The sequence below is a fragment of the Pinus tabuliformis genome, chromosome 2_2 (genome assembly GCF_031772625.1).
Source record: "Pinus tabuliformis cultivar Carrire ecotype Pingquan chromosome 2_2, CPIR1, whole genome shotgun sequence".
In the NCBI taxonomy this organism is placed as follows: Eukaryota; Viridiplantae; Streptophyta; class Pinopsida; order Pinales; family Pinaceae; genus Pinus; species Pinus tabuliformis.
Window position 1 is genome coordinate 117,949,179 of NC_142300.1, and position 8,091 is coordinate 117,957,269.

Genomic DNA, 8,091 nt, shown 5'->3' on the forward strand with positions numbered 1-8,091 from the left:
GCTCATGATCCCATTCATCATGATGCTACTCATGCTCATGATCCCATTCATCATGATGCTGCTCATGCTCATGAGCCCATTCATCATGATGCTGCCCTTTATGACTGTAACTTCCAGCCTTGCTAACAACCCTTCAAGCCTTAATGTTGCCTTATATGCTACGTTGTCACCTACAATACTCAAAGGTTTACATGTTGTCCATCTCACGTTGTCAACAGGCTTCAATTAGTATAATGACAATTTCATTTCAATGCTTTGGCCCAGAACATAAGATGCGTTCTAGCTACATATATCTTGACAGCATATATGGTGCTCTCCACCGTGACAAAGTTTTTCTCATGACTATGCATGAGTTTCCATGACTGTGTGTGGGGTTCCTTTGACTGTGTATCAATTTCTATCTGTGCAGAAAGGTATTTATGACTACGTATTTATGGCTTGCGTATTAAAGTCTTCAAGATAGTGATTGAGTGCGTATAGACTGCAAGTTCCTTCATATCACAGCTGCTCCTCTTCCATCTCAAAACCATCTAAATATGAGTTCTGTGCTTTTATAGCTGCGTGAACAGGTCTTCATAGCGTATGAGTGCTCCCTTGATTTCGTTCATAACTGTTCCATTGACTGCGTGTTAGAGTTTCGGGACAGCGTATGAGTGCTCCCTTGGCTGCGTTCATTAGGGCTTCTGGACAACGTTCCCTTGACTACTTTCATAACTTGACTTCTTGTTAGGGCTTCTGGACAGCATATGAACTGCGTGGGTGTCTTCATTGCCTACTCAGTGTATAGAGTTTCCATAACTCTGCGTATATATTGCCTTCATAACAACATATAAACTACGTAAGTATTTCCATCCATGTTGTGTTCCTTCCCTTACTGCGGTTAGGTGTCTCCATTACAACGTATAAGCTTAGGGCATCATCTGTTGGACCCAACACATCTTCTTATATGTCTCTTCTTCACCAAAAACCCAAGATGTAGTGAGGAGGAGATCACACATGAAGAGGTGTGCGTTACAAATGATTTCAAGTCCTCTATATTTATACCAAAACGTAGATGATGAATAGACACGACTATTGGGCTTCTGAGCCTACTCAAGTTGCTGGTCGGCTTGATAATAATTCCATAATAAAAATAAATTCATATCTCCATAAATACTTATCAGAATCGGATGATATTTAGATCAATCCTACACCTCTCGATGAGAGGGATCCAATATAAATATCAACTGCCATAAATAAGATGACCCACATGGAGTTTGGCCCTAGTTGCCAATTTTAACAGTCCCTCTCAACTAGGGAGAACTCCATCCACTGATCCATATATTCCACTATACTATCTTTGCCATCAATTCTCTTTGCCATCAATGCCCTGCACTACTCAGCTCTACTAGCTCTGCTCTTCTTTACTCAGCTCTGCTGGCTCTACTTAGCCCTGCTCAGTTCTACTAGCTCTGCTCTTCTCTACTTAGCTCTACTGAACTATGAAGAAGAGGAATTGATCGAGAATGTGTCATACCATTCTCCACTGACCCGAAGTCAGTCTCAGAGTGCGTACCATTGGTCCCAGACCAGTCTCAATCGACCCAAAGCCAGCATCATAGTGGGTACCGTTCCTACCATTGGTCCCAGACTAGTATCATTAGTCTCAGAGTGTGTACCACTGGTCCTAGACCAGTCTCAACTGACCCGAAGTCAGCATCGTAGTGGGTACCACTCCTACCACTGGTCCCATACCAGTATCATTAGTCTCAGAGTGTGTACCACTAGTCCTAGACCAGTCTCAACCGACCTGAAGTTAGCGTCATAGTATGTACCACTCTCACTGGTCCTAGACTAGTCCTCCATTTACCCAAAGTCAGCCTTAGAGTATGTACCACTTGTCCTAGACCAGTCTCAACCGACCCAAAGTCAGCATCATAGTAGGTACAACTCCTACAACTGGTCCTAGACCAGTATCATTGATCCCAGATCAATGAAGGTCATCCTAGCATAGGGAGTACGGTAGATATAGTGATGCGTCCATCGGTACTACTATGGTCCCTATCCTCATTTCCCTGCTCATATCCCATGAGTCCCAGACTGCATGGGTAGGATGCCTTGATAGGAGAACTAATCAATCTTGTCCTCACAAGAGAACTAATCATCCTGTTACACAATCGTCATGGAGAACACATCATCCAGACCTCACAGGAGAACTAATCATCCTGCTACACAATCGTCATGGAGAATACATCATCTAGATCTCACAAGAGAACTAATCATCCTGCTACAAAATCGTCATGGAGAACACATCATCTAGACCTCACAGGAGAACTAATCATCCTGCTACATAGGAGAGTGAATCATCATGTCCCACAAGAAAGCGAATCATCTTGTCCCACAAGAGAGTGAATCATCTTGTTCATAGGAGAGCAAATCATCCTGTCCACAGGAGAGCGTATCATCCTGTCCCAGTGCACACCACCAGGGGAGGGTGAGTCACCCTGTGGTCGTATGTTGCTCCAGTAAGAACCGCAAGCCCCGAGAGCTCCCAAAGCTCAATGTATGCAACATGTAGGACCCTTTTACAAGGGTCTCTTGACGACTCCAAGTTGCTCGCGAAAATCACAAATTTGATCTTTCCCCGGGCTATGTCAAAATGTTTGTGACCTGTACATTGGTCTCAATGCGATAGAGCCTCCTTTCTCATCAACTTACCATATCCCAGACAAGGTAGTATCTGATGTCTATCTGTTGGAGAAATAATTGAATACGAGATTCCTCAATAATCAAGTCCCACCTCTGGTTGTCATAGAGAATCACAGTGGTATTCATCATGTGTACTCACTGAAGAGTTTCCACAACCAGGCAACTTCATACGAGGTCATACTCGTAGTTATGTACGGTACTTATAACAACCGACTTCTACTTCCTACTCATCCATGATATCGAAGCAGAATCCAAAGAGAACTGCAGTGCTTTAGTGATCCTCCACACTGCCTACCTAGTCAGCATTCGAATAATTATGCAGTTTTCATCTTTCTAGTAGTGTATCTCAATCCATAAGAGATTGTGCCCCGAAGATATCTCAGAAGATTCTTGGCACCAATCCAGTGAGGCTCAACCAAATATGAGCTCACCATGCTAACTGCAAAACATATGTTCGGAATCCAACTCCCTCTTACTTCTGCAAATGAGAAGGTTTTCACCTGTCAGAAGTAGTTTTTCCGCATAAGGTGTCGGCATGAGAGGTCTACAACCTTTGGGTAATGGTTTGGATTGGTTTCACTCCTAGTGAATCTCAGCTTCATCAAACGGCTATCAATCCTCTCATACTATGCCCAGGGTATTTTGCTTCAAGCCATAGAGGGTTTTCTCCCACCTTTCCATCAATGAGTGCCACCCTGAAACCTTTGACTTCCATTTCTGAGATGGACACTAGGTTATTCTTGCGATCAGGTACATAAAAGTGATTCTGGGGTTCCTTTCTTTCTTTGAAGAGTCAACCATTTCCTTGATGACCTGCATTACCAATCATTCCTTTGATCATTGAAGATGTCCCTAGAATGATTGTTATATTCATCAAGAGATGTTTCCCTATCCTTAGGACACTCCTTTGAATGATGGCTGAACTTATTGCAACCAAGGCATCCGCCTTTCCTTCCACTATTAGATCTGAACTTCCCAATGAAGTGATCTTTAGATGGGCCATTAGAAAATTTCACTACACCATTCTGATAATATGCTCTACTTCGACTTCACCCTTTGTGAACTTAGAAGAGAGATGTGGAACCCACTAATCCTTTTATCTTGTCCCTATTGTCTTTGGTGATTGCTCTTTCACTCTTGCTTGGGCATTGTCTTCACCTCAGCTCATACCATGTTAAATTTAGGTCTATTCTACACTAGAGAAATTTGCTTAATTTATTTTCCATATTAGCAATCACATCAGCATAAAGTAAACTGCAGATAGAACATAAATATAAATCGCAGAAGACAAGCCAAGACAAGAGGACACAAGATGTGGCGCCAGCCAGGGACAAACCCTAATGTGGGGAAACCCTTGATCAATTCTTCTTTTATGTTCTTCAAAGTTCAGTAGAGAAAGTGAGAGAGAAGTACATTTACAATAGAAGTCAACACTTTGACTTATCTAGATCTGAGCATAAATCATTTCCTATAACGATGAGATCAGTTGAAGACATTCTGCTTCAACTAATTCTCCAAGGTGATGGTTTCACCTATCGTAGTGCTGCCTCTCGTTCATCATCTTCATGCTACTCATCATGCTGCATCTTCCATAGTCTTATTCATCATCAAACTACCCTTGCTCATGATCTCATTCATCATGATGCTGCCCATGTCCATGATCTCATACATCATTATGCTGCTCATGCTCATGATCCTATTCATCATGATGCTGCTCATGCTCATGATCCCATTCATCATGATGCTACTCATGCTCATGATCCCATTCATCATGATGCTACTCATGCTCATGATCCCATTCATCATGATGCTGCCCTTTATGACTGTAACTTCCAGCCTTGCTAACAACCCTTCAAGCCTTAATGCTTCCTTATATGCCACGCTGTCACCTACAATACTCAAAGGTTTACATGTTGTCCATCTCACGCTATCAACAGGCTTCAATTAGTATAATGAAAATTTCATTTCAATGCTTTGGCCCAGAACGTAAGATGTGTTCTAGCTACATATATCTTGACAGTGTATATGGTGCTCTCCATCGTGACAACATTGTTCTCATGACTATGCATGAGTTTCCATGACTGCGTGTGGGGTTCCTTTGACCGTGTATCAATGTCTATTCATGTAGAAAGGTCTTTATGACTACATATTTATGCCTTGCGTATTAAAGTCTTCAAGATAGTGATTGAGTGTGTATAGACTGTGGGTTCCTTCATATCACAGTGGCTCTTCTTCCATCTCAGAACCATTCGAATATGAGTTCTGTGCTTTTATAGCTATGTGAACCGGTCTTCTGGACAGCGTATGAGTGCTCCCTTGACTACGTTCATTAAGGCTTTTGGACAACATTCCCTTGACTACGTTCATAACTTGATTGCATGTTAGGGCTTCCAGACAGCATATGAACTACGTGGATGTCTTCATTGCCTGCTCAGCGTATAGGGTTTCCATAAATGTGCATTCCATAACTGTGTGTATATATGGCCTTCATGATAGCATATAAACTACGTAAGTATTTCCATCCATGTTGTATTCTTTCCCTTACTATGGCTAGGTGTCTTCATTACAAGATATAAGATTAGGGCATCATCTGCTCGACCCAACGTATCTTCTTGTGTGTCTCTCCTTCACCAAAAACCCTAGACGTGGTGAGGAGGAGATCACACATGAAGATGTGTGTGTTACAAATGATTTCAATTCCTCTATATTTATACCAAAAGCGTAGATGATGAATAGACACGACTATTGGGCTTTTGAGCCTAATCAAGTTGCTGGTCAACTTGATAATAATTCCATAATCAAAATAAATTCATATCTCCATAAATACTTATCGGAATCGGATGATCTTTAGATCAATCCTACACATCTCGATGAGAGGGATCCAATAAAAATATTAGCTTCCATAAATAAGATGACCCACGTGGATTTTGGTCATAGTTACCAATTTTAACACAACAGCTCTTCCTTCTATTGTTTTTCTACATGAAAAGTAACGAGAGTTAGTTTGGTCGGTCAAATCGTATCAAGAGCTGTTTTATTCATTCCTTATCAAAATCCTATGAATTTGTTATTATATTATGGCATAAGATGGATAAGAAAGGGGGAAAATAATAATAATCAAGAGTAAATACATACCTATTTCACGGCTCAACATACTCCCTTGCTTACCTTTTTTCATGTCCTCATGACAAACAAATAATTCCTATGTAATATAGTTAAGGAGTAGGCTACAAAAAAGGTTCTTTATCAGGCCTAAAACCGTGATTTTGTGCCAAATTTGCAAAGGTTGTCTGTTCATGTCCTTCAGGTAACTCATAGTCAAACCGATACCCTTCAAGAGGATACCAAATAATGGGACATCTAAATCAACATCCCAACCAATAAGGCCCTTCCATCAAAATAAGATTGCTATATGTGATTAACCGGTTTGCAGCAACTCTGAAGTTCCCATAATTAAATGGTTCTCTTTCATTAACACTGTTAGTTGAGACCGTCCATCTCATTTTGGATGCAGTCAGGGACCTTTCTTGGATAGAGAGGAAATATGTTGTTCCTTTATGTACAATTTCCTCATGTATGGGCCCTAAAATTTGAATCATGCCTTCTTGTGTCATTAGCCTTTTATGTCTAGAAAATAGTTGCAAAGGGTGAGTAGGCTCACTTCTTACCTAGAGATCCAACTCGTGATCCTATCTTTGGAATGAATTATATACCTTAAACCACTTAAGTTGATTAACTGCAAAAGAGATGAAAGCCTGGAATTGAATATCTCCAACAAAAGGGCTAGGGTTCTTATCAACTTCTCCTTCTAATATGAAATTATGCAAATAAAATTTGCAAAGAAGCCTTTAGACTTTTTCCCCATGTTCCTTGCAACAACTTATTAAATATTTAGTTGTCTTTAACTTGATTGGATGACCAGCTCTTACGGCTTTAACCTTTAACAATAAGTACCGTTCTAATAAGAACAGGGCATAATTTGTGGCTGGAGACCTACATGTTAAGACATCTGAATATAGTAAGAAAATGGTGTCTATCTGATTCCTGGCTCTGTCGAGCTTGGTCTTTACCTTCTTCAGCTTTTCTTCTTCCTGTCTCATTCTGTCAAAGGTCCCATTTTCAATTATGGTTAATTCCCTAAACTGTTTCTACAATTCTTGATATTTTTGCAGAAGGACTGTCGCTTGTTCACATTATTCTAGAGAAAGTTGGGCTTGCATCAGTTCTTCCTGTAGCTTTAGGAGAATAGGGTCTTTGCTAGAAAGGATATCCTTGGCCTGTTCTTTTGTCTGAGTGCCTGTGATACGAGAGGATATTTCCTTGGTCTGTACTTCCTTGTTGTGGGAGGACCAACCCTCCATCTGAATGGTTGCATATACTAAGTTTGCATGAAAATTTGCCTGGGTGGCTATAGTTCGAGTAGGAAGGAGTTCGGTTTGGGTCTCTATTGACCTACCCTTACATATTTCTGTTTACGTTGCCACAGAGACTACCTCAGGAATGGTGTTCTGGGCTTTGTCATTTGCAATTCTTTTAAGCTTCCCGCGTAGCCTTTTAATAGTCTTTTAAAGCTTTTGATATTTGTGTCTCAGCTTCTTCAGTTTTTCTTCGGCTACTTGCCTCTTTCGAGGAGCATCTGTTATACTAATAGGCTCGTCAATAGCTTCTACATCTAAAGATTCTTGTTGTTTGTCATGGTTGTGTTCCAATAGAACTATGTCACCAGATTGGTTGTCTGATTCATGAATAACTTTTGTGTCTGCTTCCTTTCCTTGGTCAGAGGGAAAATTTTTTGTATGCCCAGAATCTTCTGGGGATTGAGCTTCCATTAAGTTAGGATCAAGTGATCCTCCAGGATGCATGTATGCATTTAGGTTTGCCAGGACCTGAGCCATCCCTGTCTCAAAATCCGGCAAAATATCATTTTGGGGACTCATGGTTGATGCTTGAGGTAGTTCTTCTTCATTTTCCAGTTCATCATCAAGGTGATGTGCCCTTTCTTGTTTTGAGTCCGATCTATCCTCTTCCTTAGGTTCTTTTCCTGAATTGGCCTCTTCCCTGGGTTCTAATTCTGGATGACATCCTTCCCTTTGTTCAAGTTCTTCATCTGGTTCCGACTCAGAGCCTTGTATACTAATTGGCCTGGATGGTTCTACAGGTTGTTCAGTGTTGTCTAGAGGCATTCTCTGGGCTAGATATAACCTTGTAGATTGCCTACGCTTGTGGGGTTCAATGTTTGAGAGGGTAGACCTTTTCCTTTTCAGAACAGGGCCCTGTTGGCTTATTGCCAAAATTTCAGGACTTTGAATTACAGGGTTTTGGCTAATCTCCAGGGGCGCTATGAGACCATCCCAAGTTAAGCTTTGTTGAACGAGGTTGTGGGTAACAATTAGTCTTATCAAT